The sequence below is a fragment of the Sus scrofa genome, chromosome 4, assembly GCF_000003025.6.
Source record: "Sus scrofa isolate TJ Tabasco breed Duroc chromosome 4, Sscrofa11.1, whole genome shotgun sequence".
Lineage (NCBI taxonomy): Eukaryota > Metazoa > Chordata > Mammalia > Artiodactyla > Suidae > Sus > Sus scrofa.
This window is the reverse complement of record NC_010446.5, coordinates 56,781,640-56,802,557: the sequence shown is the minus strand read 5'-3', so window position 1 is coordinate 56,802,557 and position 20,918 is coordinate 56,781,640. Positions and strand designations below refer to the sequence as shown.

The 20,918-nt window shown below is 41.5% G+C and overlaps 1 long non-coding RNA gene across 3 annotated transcripts in view; it reads right to left on the bottom strand.

Moving 5' to 3' along the window:
- LOC106510039 overlaps positions 1-20,918 on the bottom strand; it is a 108,534-nt gene that overhangs the window by 33,991 nt on the left and 53,625 nt on the right. For all 3 annotated transcript variants that reach the window (XR_002343239.1, XR_002343238.1, XR_002343240.1), the window contains exons 2-4: positions 5,667-5,812; positions 3,194-3,249; positions 2,447-2,611 (exon numbers count right to left, since the gene is read on the bottom strand). This is a non-coding gene — a long non-coding RNA (uncharacterized LOC106510039). The remainder of the gene's footprint in view (positions 1-2,446; positions 2,612-3,193; positions 3,250-5,666; positions 5,813-20,918) is intronic.

Here is a 20,918-nt window from a genome sequence, read left to right as displayed (position 1 = left end):
TGCAGCCAAACATGAAATTTGGAACTCAGAACGGAGGACTGAGGGACCCCAGTATCTCTGTCATTTTTTAAGACGTGTTATGACAACCATCTTTGCCCTAAGCATCCTTCCCAGTGCTGGCAAAAAGAGGTTTGTACCACCCCAGGCCAGGGCACATTCTTTCCATGTGATGGATCCAAATCTCGCTCTTTATTTCTCTACCTTCCTTTTCCAAGAGGTTTGGTAGGTCTGCACTAGACTATAAGCCCTTCAAGGTTCTGCTTCATGCTTTCTCTCTTCATGAATGCATCTCCCAGAGCTCAGCGTACTCATGTGCCACCCGCCCCAGCCAGCTTCTGTTTGCATCCTCTCCTCTCAGTGATTGTCTTCATTGAGTGACAGGATTCAAACAGCCATGCTCCACTGCGGCACAGTATACAGTAGGCAGTATATTTTACTTTGTACAACCTATGATGGAGAAAAAACAATGCTCCGCCCCTCCCACTAAAATTACCTTTGGAAATCTTTAATATAAAACAGTCATTCTTGGAGTTCACATTGTAGCTCAGAGGTAATGAACCACTCTAGTATCCATGAGGACTCAGGTTCAATCCCTGGCCCCAACCAATGGGTTAAGGATCCCATGTTGCCGTGAGCCTCGGAGCTGGTTGCTGTGGCTCTGGTGTAGGCAGCAGCTGCAGCTCTGATTCAACCCCTAGCCTGGGAACTTCCATATGCCGTGAGTTTGGTCCTAAAAGAAATTAATTGCTTTTTAAAAATGTAAATAAATAAATAAATAAAACAGTAGTTCTTAAATCTGAGGGAGTCTTGGACTCTTGAAAATCTGCTGAAAACGTAAGAGATCTCTTCCGGGGGCTAGGGGACATCTATAACATTTTTGTATAGACATTTTTAATGCGATTACAGATATCTGACAGACTCCCTGCAATCTTTCCATGCACTTGTGGGTATCCACTGAAGCTAGGAGAATCCCCAAACAGCACCTGAGTTCTTATTAGGATTCTCCGTCTCTTTTTATGAATCACAATAAATCCAACAAAGTGGGGAGCGCCTAGGAATTCAAACATCAAGTTGGATCCTCTGCAACTGACTCTGTCTCTACTCTAGGTCTCTCTCTCTCTTTTAACGAGGTCGGGGCAGGGGGTGGGGGGGTTGCTTGACAACTCATCCCGCTGGGGACACCCTGGCCAGCTTCCTTAGGCCCACACATTGTGTAAACTCCAGAAGCTTCTCAGTCCAAGAAAAGGAGCACTGTGCGGGAAGCACATGGCATCGTCGCAAACATGTGATCTTGAGTGAGGGATTGTTCAAGGTCATTTTCCAATCAGCAGCAGTGAGCTCAAAATTGATGTGCAAACCAGAAGATTAGGGAGCACTGGGCAGCCTCGGGTTGTTTTCTGCCTGGTTCAGGGGAAGCTGCTGGACGAATTTTTGCCTCTAGCCTTTTGTTGAGTGACAGGAAAAGAAAAAAAAGGATCATTTGAAGCCTCCCAGATTCAAAATGGACAGAGTGCCAGGCCCCTCGCTGCCCTGGAGAAATGGTGCCATTTGGTGCCAGCTTAGGAGCAAGCGTGTTCCCACTGTCTCCTAGAAAGGCTCTCCCTAACTCCTGCTAAGGGGGTGGATCGCCAAGCCACTGACTTCTTGCCCTTTTTCATAGGACTGCAAGCATTCCCATTTTAATTCTAAAACTTTCCCCCCATATTCCACTGCTCCAACACCTCCCCTAGAAAAGCTGGTATTCTGGGTCTCAGGTTGTCAAGCAGAGACAGGAGATCAGAGGACCAGTTTGTAGCAGCCAACAGTTAGGGTATCTATCGAAAGCTCACGTTGCACATTAATGAAACACTATAGAACATCAAACCCTAAAGGTAAAACATCACACCCTAAAAAGAGTCAGAACCACCAAAATCCCTTCCGGAGTTTGCCCTCTCCAGTTGTGGACCTAAAAGTTCCATGCCTTCCCCATCCTTTCAGAATCATGCTTTCCCTCCTCTAAAGACACACACAAGCTCACTCCCAAACCAGGGCGTGTTTTCAACAGTCCCATCTCACCCTGACACCTTGAAGCCTTCCAGTCTAAAGCCCCTGAGTCTGCGCAGCCTGGGGAGAGGGAGATGGTAATTAAGTTAGTTGGGAGCTGCTGGGGGCGGACTTGGGGATTTCATCGCAGCTGCCTGCCTCTGTCTCCCCAGCCGCCCTCCCACATCTTCCTATGAGACCGGCTGTGTGTGTGTGTGTGTGTGTGTGAAGGAGGTGCTGTTTCCCACAGCTCTGATCTAATTCAGCTGAAATTCAATCTCCGTGTGACCAGCTTCAGCCAGCGCTCTCCCACCCGCCACCAGGCTCCCTTCTCTGGGTTGTGTGTGTGTGTGTGTGTGTGTGCTGCCCATTTATACTGTCAGTCCGCAGCCTCTCCTCCACCAGCCCCTGGGTGTAGACTTACACGGTGTCAGTGGGCCAGCCTTGGGGGCTTGGCTGCTGCCTGGACGCTCACCCTCATCCTCAGGGCTCTGAGGGGTGACACCCTATACCTGCCACTCCGCGGGTTGAATGGGGCTCCTGAGTTATCGCTGGAGAAAGCGCAGTTGAGCCAGATGAGCCTGAGAACCTGAAACAGATGTAAAAGACATCAGGCTGCGTTTTGCGTGGCTCTTCAATGCCCAGAAAGATTTATGACCCCTTTTAACCCTCTTTTAACATCAGTTGAACTGGGCTTGTTTTATAGCGAGGAAACAAGCCTGGCAGTCATACAGAAAATCTCCAGAACGACAGGGCCTGCCCCCGGAGTCTGCAAACCCTCACTTCTTTTCTTTGTCCTCTCTCCCTTAAGCTCATCTCTTAGCCTCTGTATCTAGTAAGGACATTTGATCACAACCTCTTTGTAACTCTCTGTGCTCACATAGCCCAAAGCTACCAGTGGCTTTGACCCTCAAAGGTGTTCAGTGTGGCTGTGGCTGTGCATCATCTTTATACTGAACAGAGAAGGCATGAATATCTCTTAGAAAGGTGAAGACTGTAAGGGGCCAGCACTACTAGCCAGAGATGCAGTAGCACTGTTTTTTTTTTTTTTTTTTTTTTTTTTTCGGCCTAATTGTCACGTAATCACATTACACTGGATCAGGCGCACTTTCTTTTGATGGAGAAAGCTTTGAACTTTGCTCCGCACTTCCTGCAAGAAGAGGATTTCTACCTCGGGGCTGGGAGGCACAGGAAGGCAGAGGTTTTTGCAGGCGCCTTTTACGAGCCCTGTGAAGCAAAAGAGAAGGGGGTTTACAAAGGCGTCATAATTAGGAACGATGTGTCAAGGCAGGCAGCCACCTCCTTAACCCTGACACCCCCCACCCCCCCACCCCCACCCCCGCCCCCGCCCCCGGCCCCACTCCTCTCCGCCTGGGCGGCCTCAGGAACATGGAAATTCAGCACGGAGTACTCAAGCCATTTTCCAGTGCAAAGAAGCCCGGGGATCTTTCCATCTTTCATTCATTTTATTGCACACAGTGGGGAAGTGATGGGCAGGGTTGCTTTTTTTTTTTTTTAACTGTTATTACTTTTTAAAAGGATACACTATGCATGAAAAGATTCCTTTTGGCTAAAACCCAACTAGCTTGCTTATCTTTTTTTTTTTTTTTTTTTTTTAGGGCCACTGCAGTATATGGAGATTCCCAGGCTAGGGGTCCAGCAAGAACCACAGCCTCAACAGATCCAAGCTGCATCCTCGATCTAAATCACAACTTGTGGTAATAGCGGGTCATTTAACCCACTGAGCAAGGCCAGGGATCCAACCCACATCCTCAAGGATTCTAGTCAGGTTCTTAACCCTCTGAGCCACAATGGGAACTCAGTAGCTTGCTTATCTTGATATAGAGATAAGAACAGGCAGGTAGAGCTGGAAAGTGTTTTCCCTCACCTCCTCTAGATTCCAGACTGGGTCATGCCATCCTGAAAAATCAAACCTTAAGTCCAATGTGGTGTAAAGAAACCCTGTTGGAATTCAGTCTCTCTCTGCAGTCAGGAGTTAGGACCACAGTAAGAAACATCCTGAGCACCTAAAAACATTTGCACACTTATTCTGCTCACAGTCAGGGTGCATCTCGGGATGAAGAAGAAACACGGTTTGGGGAAGGAGATTCTCCCCTTCCTGGGGAAGAGGAAGGTTCCTGCAGCCAAGCTCAGAAATAATAGTCTCCCTGAGTCCTGAGAAAACTGCCCCAAATGTTAACACATCAATCTTAAGGAAACAAGCCTGGCTTTTACCGACTTAATTTCATATAATTATTTCAGAGCTTGAGTCTTTACAAGAAAGAGGGAGTGGAGGAAAAAGATCAGAAAATTGAAGGGGACGAACAAAAGAGGAATGAGAATTTCTTTGTATTGAAGACTCCCATCGGCCCCTCAGTGCCCAGGGCTCTGTCTTGGCTTTCATCTTTTAGGAGCAACTGCCCGGCACCCTGAACAGCATGTGCAGTAGCTCAAAAGGCATTGATTTCAGCTCAGGTCTATTTTTATTTTTCCTTTTTTTTTTTTTTTTTTTTAGGGCTGAACTCTCAGCATATGGAAGTTCCCAGGTTAGGGGTTGAATTAGAGCTTCAACTGCCAGCCTATGCCACAGCCACAGCAACGCCAGATCCAAGCCACGTCTACAACCTATACCACAGCTCTCAGCAATGCTGGATCCTGAACCCACTGATAGGGCCAGGGATTGAACCTGAATCCTCATGGGTACTAGTCGGGTTTGTTTCTGCTGAGCCACAACGGGAACTCCACATCTGGTTGATTTAAAATTCAGATCATAGGAGTTTACGTCGTGGCTCAGTGATTAACGAACCCAACTAGCATCCATGAGAACTCGGTTTTGATCTCTGGCCCCAGTCAGTGGGTTATGGATCTGGCATTGCTGTGACCTGTGGTGTAGGTTGCAGATGCAGCTCGGATCCCATGTTGCTGTGGCTATGGTGTAGGCTGGCAGCTACAGCTCTGATTGGACCCCTAGGCTGGGAACCTCCATATGCCTCGAGTGTGGGCCTAAAAAGACAAAAAAAAAATTCAGATCACATAAAGATGTATAATATATATACAAGGGAATACTACTCAGCCATAAAAAAGAAAGAATGACATTCACAGTAACATGGATACAACTAGAGGGCTCATATTAAGCGAGTCAGCAAGAGAAAGACAAATATATGATATCACTTATCTGTAGAATCTAAGAAATGACAGAAAAGAACCTATCTGTGAATCAGAAAGAGACTCATTGATGTAGTGAAAAAAACTTGTGGTTGCCTAGGGGGAGGGGGTTGTGGGAGGGACAGACTGAGAGGTTGGGGTTAGAAGTTTAAGCTATTATACATGAATGGGTTAATCAACAAGGTCTTACTGTATAGCACAGAGAACTGTATTTAATGTCCTTTGATAAACCATAATGGAAAAGAATATTTTAAGAGTGTATATATATAACTATATATGCATATTGAATCACAGCAGAAATTAACATAACATTGTAAATCAACTATACTTCAATACAAAAATAAAATAAAATGCAAATCACAAAGCCCTATCCTCCAGAAATGTTGACAGATACAGTAGGTACAGAAGCTGCCCAGGAATCCATATTTTAAACAATCACCTTAGGAAAGTTGGAGGCAGACAACTCAGCAATAACCCACCTTGGAGAAGCACTTTGTTGTGTAAAATGAAGACGTTTCTCATCCTCCCACTCCCTGCCCAAGCTCCCACTGGGGCTGGGTGTAAGGACAGAGCCCATCACTTTCACATCCCTTCATTCATATTTCAGAATCTACAGCCTGAAGACCTGGAGAGAAACAAAGCAGAATGGGGGATTATGTCGATGGGCCTGGTTTCCCTTTAAAGATGAGAAAAGGGCAAGTCTGCTCGGAGGGGGTGATCAATTGATCTAGAAAATGTTGCACAAGTGTTCTTTGCTAAGCTGCAGGGTCAAAGTCAACAATATAAAAGAAAATATACCTCCGTTTCATTGAAAAGGACTTACGGTCAAGCTATTGCTCAATAGGGCTGGTGTGGGTTACACTCTGTCAAATGGCCCTGTTCCTTTTCTCAGCTTTCCATAGACCTTTGCCAAAGAGGACAATAAGGGAGAGAGAGAGAAAGAGAGAGAGAGACTCGTGGTTGCAGTTTGTTTTTGCACCTGTGGATTTTTTTTTCTTAATGACAATGGTTTGAGAACATCATGATAATATTTTTAAAGATAGAGTGAAATAGTTCGTATGTGAGGTTGGGATAATGCAATGGAGGACCTCTCATAAAAGGACTCTCTTTGTAGTGACAGTTGCCTGCACTAGAGTGAAGTGATACCAAAGAATGAAGCTGAGGAAGAGGTTTCTGGAAAGATAGGTGGCTCCTAGAAATCCAGAAATAACTTTTCACCAGTGTCTGACTGATTTGTCTTACAACTCCCCATGTCTAAAATGAGCACAAACATTAACAAAAATGGCCTCGGGGAAACCAAAATAGAGCACACACAATCCAATCAATTTCTTCATAGGAAACTCAGGTCCTTCTTCACAATTCTTTCCATACAGTTCTAATACACACACATGTGCACACGCGCTTGAGGAAAAAAAAGTCAATATCTTGTAATAATCTATACTAGAAAAGAATCTGAAATAGAACATAGGTATTCTTTTGCAGATTCTTTGAATCTCTTTGCTGCATGCCTGAAACTAACACAGCACCGTAAATCAGCTGTAGTTCAATTAAAAAAAAAAAAAACACAAAATAACTTCAGAATCACGAAATCTAGGACACTTTCTACTCCAAAAGAATCTCAGGGCCCTATTATGTGACAGCGTGGAATCTTTGTTCGGTATAATGATTCCAAAGACATCAAGAAAAAGTTAAATCATGTTCTATGTCCTCTGTTTAAGAAAGTACTAAACAATGTATTTTAGAAAGATTTCCATTCAGATGGTTAAAATTGAAGATGTTTCCATCTTTAATGGAAGAGGAAAGTGGCAAATCCTTATTTCCAGTTTCCAGAACTCTTGTTTCTTCAAAAATAATTTTTTCCCCCAAAGTTTCTGGATAAGCAAGGTTTGTCTAAGGAGGAAAGCTTGGGGATGGGAGGCAGAGGAGGAACAGCTGTTTTGAGTTAAACAAGAAGCATGTTAATGACAGCACGGAGAGATACTTGGGTTTAGCCTGCTGGTCAAAGAAGTAATGAGCTACATGGTTGAATGAAAACAATTATTCAAGGTCTGTGATAGTGGACGGGAGGAGGGAGATTCAGAAGGCGGCAGTGACGAACAAGGTATCCGTGGCATAAAACCATCCTCCCCCAGGCTGCAGTAGGAAGTCAAAGACAGGGAAGAGAGGTGTGGAAATAGCCCAGCCTCATTCACCAACATTTGGGCTTTACAGAGAGCATTTTCTGAGAAAGGTGATGGCACATGGACCATGGCCGGGACCAGAGGGGAGAAAAGAGGATGTTTTCAGCTGGAATATTAATGATAAACACAAATGTCATGATTACCATGAAATTTTAGGCACGAGGGACACTAAGAAAAAAAAAGTAAGTCATATATCTCTACAGTGGTTCCTATAAAGAGGTCAGAATTAACTACCAGTTAATTACCTCTGCTTGTCTCTAAGTCAGCAGGATGCCTCTAGTTAGAGAGCTCCAGCCTCTTTGCAAGAAGATCCTGAGGTTACTGGGCAAACTGGGAAGTACCAGGAAAGGGGAAAAGGAGTCCCAGCACTGACCAAATGGAGAAATTGGCACTGGGTGCCTCTACCCCCACATCTTGCTTGTCTCTCACCTCTGCATTTCCAGCCCATAGACCCTAAAAACTGCCCCCAAACCTCTTACTAACTAGGGAACTCTGTCTCTCTCTCTCTCTCTTTTTTTTTTTTTTAGGTCCGAAGGTGCAGCATATGGAAGTTTCCAAGCTAGGGGTCCAACCGGAGCTACAGCCACTAGCCTACAGCACAGCCACAGCAATGCCCAATCCAAGCAGTGACTGTGATCTACATCACAGCTCAAGGCAATGCCAGATCCTTAACCCACTGAGCAAGGCCAGGGATCAAACCCACATCCTCAAGGATACTAGTCAGATTTGTTTCTTCTATGCCACAATGAGAACTCCCTAGGGAACTCTGTCTTAATTAAAATGAGACTGAGATTGAGCTATCCCTAGTTTAGAAGTGAGGATGTATATGAGGAACACAATCAGAATCAAAAACTACTCTTAGGAGTTTCCACTGTGGTACAACGGGATTGGCACCATTTTAGGAGCTACTGGTATGCAAGTTCAATCCCTGACCCACCACAGTGGGTTAAGAATCTGGAGATGCCACACATGTGGCTTAGGTCGCAACTGCAGCTCAGCTCTGATCCCTGGCTTGGGAACTCCACGTGCTGAGGGGCAGCCAAAAAAGAAAAGGAAAAAAAACCAAAACTTCTATCAGGAGTTCCTGCTGTGGCAAGTGGGTTAAGAATCCAACTGCAGGAGTTCCCGTCATGGCGCAGTGGTTAACGAATCCGACTAGGAACCATGAGGTTGCCGATTTGGTCCCTGCCCTTGCTCAGTGGGTTAACGATCTGGCGTTGCCGTGAGCTGTGGTGTAGGTTGCAGACGCAGCTTGGATCCCGCGTTGCTCTGGCTCTGGCGTAGGCCGGTGGCTACAGCTCCGATTCAACCCCTAGCCTGGGAATCTCCATATGCCCCGGGAGCGGCCCAAGAAATAGCAACAACAACAACAACAACAAAAAGACAAAAGACAAAAAAAAAAAAAAAAAAAAAAGAATCCAACTGCAGAGAGAGGATTAAGATGGCAGAATAGAAGGACTGGAGCTCAACTTCTCTCCTAAAAACAACAAAATTCACAACTAAAGGCTGAGCAATCTCCACCCAAATGGGCCGGAAACCCATACCCTACTCCAGAAGAAAAAGAGGAGGCCACATCAAGAGGTAGGAGGGGTGATTTCACGATATAAACAACTCCATACCTCTCGGGTGGGAAGCTCCACAGACTGAAAACTAACTGGTTCACAGAGACTCACCTACAGGAGTGAAAGTTCTGAGCACCACATCAAACCTTCATGTGTGGGGATCTGGCACTGGGAGAAAGAGCCCCTGGAGCATCTGGCATTGGAGGCCGGCGGGGCTTGTGCACAGGAGCTCCACAGGACTGGGGGAAATGGAGAACCCATTCTTAAAAGGTGCACATGGACTTTCACGTGCACTGGGTCCCAGGGCAGAGCAAGGTCTCCATAGGAACCTGGGTGAGACCTGACTGCAATTCTTGGAGGACATCCTGGGAAAACAGGGGTGAATGTGGCTTGTTGTGAGGGAAGGACATTGAAGGCAAAGTTCTCAGGAATATTCAGCAGTTGCCTTTCTCTGGAGGTGGCCATTTTGGGAAAATCTGGCCCCACCCATCAGTCAGTCAGCTCTGAGAAGCCCCAGGGCAAACAACAATCTAGGTGGGATCACAGCCCCACCCCTCAGTAAACAGGCTACCTAAAGACCCCTCAGGCACACAGCCACCTCTAATCCCATCCAGAGACTAAGCCCCACCCAGCAGAGGGATTAGAATCGGCTCCACCTACCAGTGGGCAGGCATCAGCCCCTCCCATCAGGAAGCCTACAGCAAGCCCCCCCGATACCGACTTCAGCCACAAGGGGGGCAGACACCAGAAGTAAGAGAGGCTACAGCTCTATTATCTATAAAAAGGTCACCACACCAAAAATCTATACAAATGAAAAGACACAGAAGTATAACTCAGATGAGGGAGAAAGGAAAAACCCCAGAAAATCAGCTAAGCGATGAGGAAATTCTCAGCCTCCAGGAAAAAGACTTTAGATTGTCGATGCTGAAGATGATGCAAGACATTGGAAGTAAACTGGAGGCAAAGATGGATAACTTACAGGAAACACTGAGCAAAGAGATACAAGATATAAAACTTAAACAAGAAGAGATGCAAAATACAATAACTGAAATAAAAAACTCACTAGAAGCAGCTAACAGCAGAATACAGGAGGCGGAAGAACGAATATGCGAGGTGGAGGACAGATTAGAAAAAATTACGGATGCAGAACAGAAAAGAGAAAGAAGATTGAAAACAAATGAAGAGAGTCTCAGGGAACTCTGGGACAATGTTAAACGCACCAACATCCGTATTATAGGGATGTCAGAAGGAGAAGCGAGAGAGAAGGGGACAGAAAAAATATTCCAAGAGATAATAGCCAAAAACTTCCCTAACATGGGAAAGGAACCACTCACTCAAATCCAGGAAGCGCAACGAGGACCATATAAAATAAACCCAAGGAGGAACACACCAAGACACATATTAATCAAATTAACCAAAATTAAAGACAAAGAGAAGATCTTGAAAGCAGCTAGGGAAAAGAAACATGTAACATACAAGGGAACCCCAATGAGGTTGTCGTTGGCAGATTTTTCAGCAGGAACTCTGCAGGCCAGAAGGGAGTGGCATGATATACTTAAGTAATGAAAGGAAAAAACCTCCAACCAAGATTACTCTACCCAGCAAGGCTTTCATTCAGATTTGAAGGAGAAATCAAAACCTTCACAGACAAGCAAAAGTTGAGAGAATTCAGCAACACTAAACCAGCCTTACAACGAATACTAAAGGAACTTTTCTAGGCAGAAAAGAAAAAGCCACAATCAGAAACAAAAATGCCACAAATGACAAGGCTCACCAGTAAAGGTATATATACAGTAAAGATAGGAAATCATCCGTGCACAATTACACCACCAAAATCAGAAATCATGAGAAGAGGTGGGTACAAATGCAGGACACTGGAGATGAACTTGCAATTAAGAGAACAACAACTTAAAACAATCTCATATACATATAGACTCATATCAAAGCTTCAGAATAACTGCAAACCAAAAATCTACAATTGATACACAAACAAGGAATCTCTGGAGAAGAAATATATTTCATAGTAAATAAGTGCATAATCCACCATGAAGGGGTCATTTGACATATCTGATTCTGATTTCCTCTCTATCAAAGAACTTACGATAATTATAATTAAATAATGCAACTGTACAATTAAATAATACAGTTCTACAATTGTATTATTAATAACCATTTTTACAATGTACGGTCCATAATGTCTTGTTTATCACATCACCTAGAATGGTGTTCTATATTGAAGAATCAATAAGATGTAACAAATTGTGAGGATAGTTACACTAGTTTTTAACCAATTTATGCATTTTATATTTTACTTATTTTCATAGGATGTATTATTTTTGTTATTCTTACCAGTTATTCTTTTTATTATGCTATATAAAATATTTAATGGTATATAAGGCTTTCTTCTTTAAAGAAAAATTGAAATGTAATAGATAATACTAAAAAGTAAAGATGAAAACCATGCAAAATGGGATAAAGTATAGAATAAATTTCCTATTTGTCTCAGCATCTTTTCCATTCCACTTCTCCAGAGGGAGTCACTATCTCTTTCTTAAGATCCATGATATAATAATCCGTGTGAAAGTAATTGTGTTTAAATATATGCATTTTATTCTGTAAAAAAAATAAAATTTCAAAACAAACAAACAAACAAAAGAATCCAACTGCAGTGGCTCAGTTCGCCGCAGAGGTGAGTGTTAGATCCCCAGTCTGGTGCAGTGGGTCCCAGGATCTGGTGTTGCCGCACCTGTGGTGTAGGTCAAAGCTGCGGCTCAGATTGGATCTCTGGCCTAGGAACTGCTATATGTCATGGGTGAGGCCATTAAATAAATAAATAAGTACTACCCTCATCAGAACATATTCTGATTTCAATCTTAATCCTCTCCTGAGCCACCTGACAAGAAATAGTCACAGTTAGGACTTTGAAATGCATAAATCCTTCAAATATTTTTTTCTAGTTCTGGCTACACTCTCTAATTTATGCTATAGATGATAGGAAATAAAATACACCGTTAACATGTTAAAAAAATCGGTGGAAGTCATGGCGACCAGCTACCCCAGCTACCCCCTGCGTACAAATAACTCCTAAATCCAGTTCTCCCCTCAGCCGTGGACACGCATTTCCAATTGCCTGCTGAACACGTCCACTGATTATCTCATATAGTCTCGATTCTTTGAACTTGAATTTGCTTCCATTCCAGTGCAAGTCTGCTGTCATCTTCTCTGCCCGGCAAGTGCTCTAGATGAAGTAAGATGACAAGCCTGGATAATTATAAACACATCTGTCCCACCACACCACAGAGGCAGAGGGGCACAGGCTAATTCTCAAGGATGTTTATAGGATTTAGGATTCCTCAAAGATGTGTGTGCCATGGTCCCAACAAATCAGCAATTCTCCTGAATCATGAGTACTTAAAGGCAATGAGACATCAGGAGCCCAGGACAGGCACTAACAGCAGTTTTCATTACTGTCACGGTCATTTAGGCACACAGTCCCAGGTGTTTCCCTTGACATAAATCTGGCATAAGAAAATTTGGCATTAGGTGCATGCCTCTCTATTGTGGGCCCTTTGTCCTAAGGGTGGAAACCTGTTTGCTCACTCAGCTCTCCATTCTAAAAAATGCTCCTGCCCACAGAGGCTTTCCTCATTGACTCACAGAAAGCAGAACCTGAAAGGCACAGTACAGATCTCCTAGTTCAGCTTCTTTGTGTACAGATGAGGTCATGGAAATTGAAAGAGTTGCCGTGCTCATGGTTGGAAATCCAGCATCAGTGTTGTAACCGGAACCAAGAGCATCTGCCGGGTTCCATTCTCCTTTCTACTTTCACAACCAAACAATGATGGAGAAAAGTTAACACACTTCTTGGAGATATCTGCAATTTCACAAGGTTCAAGGAGTCAAGCTGACCCAGCTCTAAGGATAGAACATCAGAGATCAAGTACAGAGCAGAGCAGGTGTTTCCAGGCTAGCTATTCATGAGGCTTTACATTCCAGAATGCATCTCTTCAATATCCCAGAGTTCTAACATTTATACAAAGCTTCATTGTCTCTCAACTCCATTCAATATTCATGCCTTCATAGCTGGAGGGGAAAATGCCTAAAGTGACCATGTTGTACTTCTGTACAATCTGTATGTGCTAACAGGATTCATTGTATAATCTGGGCTTTCCTCTCACACATATAGTAACCTACATTACTTCCCCCAAAGAAAATTGATGCTAACAAATTCTCATTTCCTTTTCCAGTTGTTCTTGGTATTTTGTTGCCAATGTTGTGATTGCTAAGCTACCAACTTGAGCAGGAGGAGGGACTAAAGGTGTAGGGTGAGGTCATGGACATGGGTTTGGACCCAGGAGGTGTATGTGTTTACTCACCTTGGTGATTGTCAAGCCATTTCCCCTGGGCAGCCTAATTAGATTACATTAGAGCCAACATGCTAGCAGTAAGCAGTTGCATCTTCTTTTTTTTCCAAGCAGTTTTCATCAGGGAAGCCTATCTTTTTAAAAAAATTTGTATTGAAATATAGTTGATATACCATGTTGTGTTAGTTTCAGGTGTGCAGCAAAGTGATTCAGATATACAGATATAAATATGTATTTATACTTTTTTATATTCTCTTCCATTATAGGTTACAAAATATTGTGTATAGATCCCTGTGCTATACAGTAGGTTCATGTTGATTTTCTAGTTTGTATATAGTCATATGTCTATTTAAAGCCCAAACTCCCAATGTATCCCTTCCCCCGCTCCCCCCTTTGGTAACCATAAGTTTGTTTTCTATGTCTGTGAGTCTATTTCTGTTCTGTAAATAAGTTTGTTTGTACCATTTTTTTTTTTAGATTTCACATATAAGTGATCTCATTCGATCTTTAGTTCCTTTCACTAAGTGTGAAAATCTCTAGGCTCATCCATATTGCTGCAAATGGCATTATTTTATTCTTTTTTATGGCTGAGTACTATTCCATTGTGTATATATGTATCACATCTTCTTTATCTGTTCATTTGTTGATAGACATTTGGGTTGCTTCCATGTCTTAGCTATTATAAATAATCTTGCTATAAACATTGGGATGCATTTTTTTCTAATTATTTTTTTTTCTTCCTGGACACATGCCTTGGAGTGGGGTGGCAGATCATATGGTAACTCTATTTTTAATTTTTTAAGGAACCTCCATACTGTTCTCCATAGTGGCTATAAGCACCACTTTTCGAACATGATCTGACTCTCTTCTCACATCTGCACCCTTCCTTCTTTAAAGACTAGAAATAGCTTTGCCATTTCCATTTACCTCCACCTCTGTCTTCCCCATTTCCTTTGCATTTATCTTAGCATGGCAAATACAAAAGAAACTGCATTCAGAAAACATACTTCACCTAGCATGTCACAGGTATCCAATAAACATGCTGACATTAATCTTATGATTGGTATCTTTTCTTCTGCACCTATGAATCAAGAGACCCTAAAGACTCTGGCACGATAGTAAAAGTCAGATATTCACATAGTCTCTACTTGATAAAGATGAAACTATTACTTAAAAGCTAACAAGGGTGAGGATTATGATTCTAGAGAGAATGCTTGACATTATTCATGGAGTTCTCCATGGCTTCTAGTAAGGAACCTACAGGATCTTTTCCACAAAGGACACATCCACTAGCTTGAAATTCAAGTTATATTCCGTGTCTCTAAAAATCTTGATTGTTCTTCAGTTTACACTATCACACATTCGTGTTTGTCTTAATATAAAATCTTCCTACAATTTCTAGTAAAGTGAAAGCTTCAAGAAGATACACCATGTTTATTCTAAGACTCTCAATTGTCACTGTAATACTACTGCATACTCCAGTATGAAAAATCAGACTTAACCATCAGGGGAGCTGATGAAAGAGCCACGCCAATTTTCTTCTAAGCCTTTTTGTTTTCCCATCAACCTAAAAATCTGAGAAACATTTTTGTTAAATAAGTATATAAGAACTACTGGAGTGCTATCCAGTCCATGTGCCTTTTTTCTAAGCTGTTTTTATCCACAGTCCTGCTAAAGGGATAAACCAGACCTCCTTGTTAATTCTATGTGCCAGCAATTACCCTCGCCACAGGTAATTGGACCTGATGCAAGCTGATCCAATCAGATACTCTCCTGAGAATTCAGAGTTCAGATCAAGCAATTACCTGGTGTTGGTCCCTAGAGCTGAGAGGTCATACAAAGCCAGGATTGGGGTAGTCTTTTTATGCCATAAACATTTTAAAGTAAAACGAGCCAGAGAGAAAAAGAGAATATTGAAAAATCTACAAGAGAAAGAAGTTATTAACGAAATATTTTTCTGACCAAAATGGAATTACATTATAAATCGATGACAGCAAGCTATATAAAAACCACAAAATATTTAGAAATTAAGCAGCATACTCCTAGATATATCACAGCTCAAGGAAAAAATTATACGAAAAATTTTTAGGTATTTTGAAAAGGATGAAAATGATAACACAGCATATCAAAATGTATGGGATGCAGCTAAAGCAGTACCAAAAGGAAATTTTATAACATTAAATGCTTACATTAGAAAAAGAGAAATATTTTAAATCAATGATTTAACTTTCCACCTTACAAATTTTGAAAAAGAAGAGCAAATAAATCAAAATTACACAGAGGACAAAAATAATGGTAATATCAAAAACTGATGAACTAGAAAACACAAAAACAACTGAAGAACAATAAAAATCAAAACTTTTTTTTTTTTTTTTTGGTCTTTTTTTGCTATTTCTTGGGCCGCTCCTGTGGCATATGGAGGTTCCCAGGCTAGGGGTCTAATCGGAGCTGTAGCCGCCGGCCTACACCAGAGCCAGAGCAACGCGGGATCTGAGCTGCTGCAACCTACACCACAGCTCACGGCAATGCCGGATCCTTAACCCACTGAGCAAGGGCAGGGACTGAACCCGCAACCTCATGGTTCCTAGTCGGATTCGTTAACCACTGCACCACGACAGGAACTCCCAAAACTTTTTTTTAAAATAAACAATAAGATTGAAAATGAAAAAGAAAGGACTTAACATTAATTATCAATGCCATAAATGATATTATGAGCAGATCCTACAGACATTAAAAGGATAATAATAGTATATCATGAACAATGTTATAAATCTCACAACCTAGATGAAATAGACAAAGTCCTTGAAAGACACAAACTACCACAGCACACTGAAGAAAAAAAGTATACAAATGACAAATAAGCATATGAAAAGAAATAAATCCACATGCATATGGTCAACTGATTTTTGCCAAAGGTGCGAAAGGTAATTTGCTGGAGATAAAGATAGATAGACTAGTAAATGGTGGCTGGAACAACTCATATACACAACAGAGGGTGGGAGGAAGGAACCGCAATCCATAACTCCTGTCATACATAAAAATTAACTTGAAATGGATCGTAGACCTAAATGTAAAATGTCTCAAAGAAAGCATAGAAGTAAAACTTCATAACCTTGGGCTAGGCAAAGATTTCTGAGGATACAAAAAGCACTAACCATAAAAAATGGATATATTTGTCTTTGTTAAAATTCAAAATGTTTTTCCTTTAAAAATACCATCAAGAAAATGAATTGACAAGCCAAGGACCAGATGGAAATATCTGCAATGCATGTACCTAACAAAGAATTTCTGTTCAGACCATACAAACACAATCCTGTAATAAAAAGGCAAAGTATACTTGGCAAATAATGGGCGAAAGATTTGAACAGACACTTCGCAAATGAAAATAAACAAATGACCAATAAGCACATGAGAAGATGCTCAACATCCTTAGCCGTCAGAGAAATGCAAATTAAAGCCACAAACACACAACTATTAGAATAGCCAAAATTAAAAATTTGACACAATCTAGGATATGGAGCAGCTAGAACACTCAGGCATTGCAAGTGGGAATATAAAGTAATGTAATCATTTTGAAAGACAAGTTGTTAATTTCTTATACAGTTAAACATAGATGTACCAAGCAATGTAGCAATTATACTCTTAGGTATTTACCCCACCCCAAAATGATCACACAGAAGATTTTACCCTAATTTTCATAGCAGCTCTATTAATAATAAGCAAAAACTGGAGACAAACCAAACATTTACCTTAAGATAGAAGGTATGCTGTAGTGGTACAATGGAATACCACTTAGCCATAAAAACAATAGCCTAGAGATACCTGTAAGAATATTGTTGTCAGAGCATTACACTGAGTAAACAAAATCAGACACAAAGAATACATTTGTTACATATATGAAACTCTAGAAAAATCAAGACTACCTCGTTGTTATAGAAAAGCAGTTCGGTGTTTGCCTGGGGCTGGGACTGGGGAGTAGGGGTACAGACCACTTTTAGGATAATGGAAGTGCAGTGCACACTGATTTATAATGGTGGTTAAACAAGTATATACAAAATACATCAAGTTATGTCTTAGAATGAGTGCATTTTATTGGATATACAAGTCAATAAAGTGGTTTTGTAAAATTAATTTGACATGGCTAAGATATAAAATGTCTATGGGCAAAGTGGTTGCCAATAGGGCTATCTGTATATGGTAGTAGGGGGACAGATCAAGATGGCTTTTCATTCCACATAAACTGTATATTTTGTACAAAATCTGTTTTAAAATGGATATGCTAGAAGATAGCTTGGATTGTGTATGAAAGACAGTGTGAAATGAATCTAGAATCTTTTTCTGAACATGACCCAGAATATAAAGAACATTCTATGTCAGAATCCAGAATATAAATACACACATGGGTAACAGTGCTTATCCCTTCTTCGTGCAGCGAATATGCATATAAATATTCATATGGGAATTCCTGTCGTGATTCAGCAGAAATGAAACTGACTAGTATCCATGAGGACACAGGTTCAATCCGCAGCCTCAATCAGCAGGTTAAGGATCCGGTGTTGCTGTAAACTGTGGTGTAGGTTGCAGATGTGGCTCAGATCTGGCGTTGCTGTGGCTATGGTATAAGCGAGTGGCTACAGCTCTGATTTGACCCCTAGCCTGGGAACCTCCATATGTCACAGGTATGGCCCTAAAAAGACAAAAAAATAAAAATAAAAATAAAATACATCTGAGACTGGTTTAGCTACAATTAAAATTTTCAAAAGGGAAAAAAACTTTGTAAGGATAGGAATTCTTCTTATTCTATCCAGTTTGAAATGCTTGTTTCAATTCTTAAGCTTTTCACAAATTTCAGCTTGAAAAACACCATACTAAAAACCTATCTGGGAGTTCTCTTGTGTTGTAGCAGATCCAACATTGTCACTGCAGTGGCCTGGGTCACTTCTGTGGCATGAGTTTGATCCCTGGCCCAGGAAATTCCATATGCTGCAGGTGTCAGGCGCAGCAAAACAAAACAAAAACAAAAACAAAACATTTCTGATATGGTTAAAGGTTATGGATGAGCAACTTAATTTAATTTCTAGATAAGATCAAGCTTCAAAATAGATACCTTATAAGGAAGAGATAGGAAAAAAATGAGAATTAAAAAGATTAGGCACACAAAAACACAGGATGGTCATAGTTGATCCCTTCCAGCTCTGTGGGAGAAGATGAGCTAGAGCAGTAATGGGTAAGAATCAGATCGGTCTTCACACTTAATTATGGCACCAACTAGCTGTGTGATCTTAAGCAATTAATTTGACGTCTCTGAGTCTCAGTTCCTATGTCTGTAAAAGGATATTGATAATACTTATAGAGTTGTGTGAGGATTGAGATGACCTGTAAAGAGCAAGCATAGAGTGGTTTTTCTTTCTGATTTTTTTTTTCTTTTTTAATGGCCGTACCCTTGGAATGTGGAAGTTCCTGGGACCAGGGATTGGATCCAAGACCAAATTCGCTGGGCTGGGGATTGAACCTGCACCTCAGCAGCAACCTGAGCCACTGCAGTTGGATTCTTTTTGTTGTTGTTATTGTCTTTTTAGGGCCTCACCCATGGCGTATGGAGGTTAACAGGCTAGGGGTCCAATCGGAGCTGTAGCCACCAGCTTACGCCAGAGCCACAGCAAGGCTGGATCCGAGCCGTGTCTGCAAACTTCACCACAGCTCACGGCAACACCAGATTCCCAACCCACTGAACGAGGCCGGGGATCAAACCCACACCCTCATGGATGCTAGTTGGGTGCATTAACTACTGAGCCACAATGGGAATGCCTGCAGTCAGATTCTTAACACACTGTGCCACAAGGGGAATTCCAGTGATTACCTAATTTTAATTGCCATTTTCTGCCTGCTGTAGACAAGGGATCCTAAAAGGACTGTGTCTGCTTTTTTCATTTCTTCAAGTTTCCCATTTTGTCCTCATTCCCCTACACTCCTGTCTCCTGCCCCATCATCCTAATAAAAGTTCTTTCATTAAAATCACCAAGCACTAGGCCTGTGGTTCTGAAAGTGTGGTCTGCAAACCCTAGAAAAAAGTGTGGAAGTGGGGAGCAGAGCCAGATTCTTTCAGAGAGTCTGGAAACAGAAAAAAGAGAGAAACTTAAAGTAATTCACTATTTTTTTTACTTGTACAGTGGCATTATTTAATTATAATTATCATAAGTTCTTTGATGGAGAGGAAATCAGAATCAGATTTAACAATACTTCAGCATTCCAAGAATGATGTCAAATGACCCTCTTCATGGTGGATTATGCACTTATTTACTATGAGATATATTTCTTCTCCAGAGATTCCTTGTTTGTGTATCAATTGTAGATTTTTGGTTTGCAGTTATTCTGAAGCTTTGATATGAGTCTATATGTATATGAGATTGTTTTAAGTTGTTGTTCTCTTAATTGCAAGTTCATCTCCAGTGTCCTGCATTTGTACCCACCTCTTCTCATGATTTCTGATTTTGGTGGTGTAATTGTGCACGGATGATTTCCTATCTTTACTGTATATATACCTTTACTGGTGAGCCTTGTCATTTGTGGCATTTTTGTTTCTGATTGTGGCTTTTTCTTTTCTGCCTAGAAAAGTTCCTTTAGTATTCGTTGTAAGGCTGGTTTAGTGTTGCTGAATTCTCTCAACTTTTGCTTGTCTGTGAAGGTTTTGATTTCTCCTTCAAATCTGAATGAAAGCCTTGCTGGGTAGAGTAATCTTGGTTGGAGGTTTTTTCCTTTCATTACTTAAGTATATCATGCCACTCCCTTCTGGCCTGCAGAGTTCCTGCTGAAAAATCTGCCAACGACAACCTCATTGGGGTTCCCTTGTATGTTACGTGTTTCTTTTCCCTAGCTGCTTTCAAGATCTTCTCTTTGTCTTTAATTTTGGTTAATTTGATTAATATGTGTCTTGGTGTGTTCCTCCTTGGGTTTATTTTATATGGTCCTCGTTGCGCTTCCTGGATTTGAGTGAGTGGTTCCTTTCCCATGTTAGGGAAGTTTTTGGCTATTATCTCTTGGAATATTTTTTCTGTCCCCTTCTCTCTCGCTTCTCCTTCTGACATCCCTATAATACGGATGTTGGTGCGTTTAACATTGTCCCAGAGTTCCCTGAGACTCTCTTCATTTGTTTTCAATCTTCTTTCTCTTTTCTGTTCTGCATCCGTAATTTTTTCTAATCTGTCCTCCACCTCGCATATTCGTTCTTCCGCCTCCTGTATTCTGCTGTTAGCTGCTTCTAGTGAGTTTTTTATTTCAGTTATTGTATTTTGCATCTCTTCTTGTTTAAGTTTTATATCTTGTATCTCTTTGCTCAGTGTTTCCTGTAAGTTATCCATCTTTGCCTCCAGTTTACTTCCAATGTCTTGCATCATCTTCAGCATCGACAATCTAAAGTCTTTTTCCTGGAGGCTGAGAATTTCCTCATCGCTTAGCTGATTTTCTGGGGTTTTTCCTTTCTCCCTCATCTGAGTTATACTTCTGTGTCTTTTCATTTGTATAGATTTTTGGTGTGGTGACCTTTTTATAGATAATAGAGCTGTAGCCTCTCTTACTTCTGGTGTCTGCCCCCCTTGTGGCTGAAGTCGGTATCGGGGGGGCTTGCT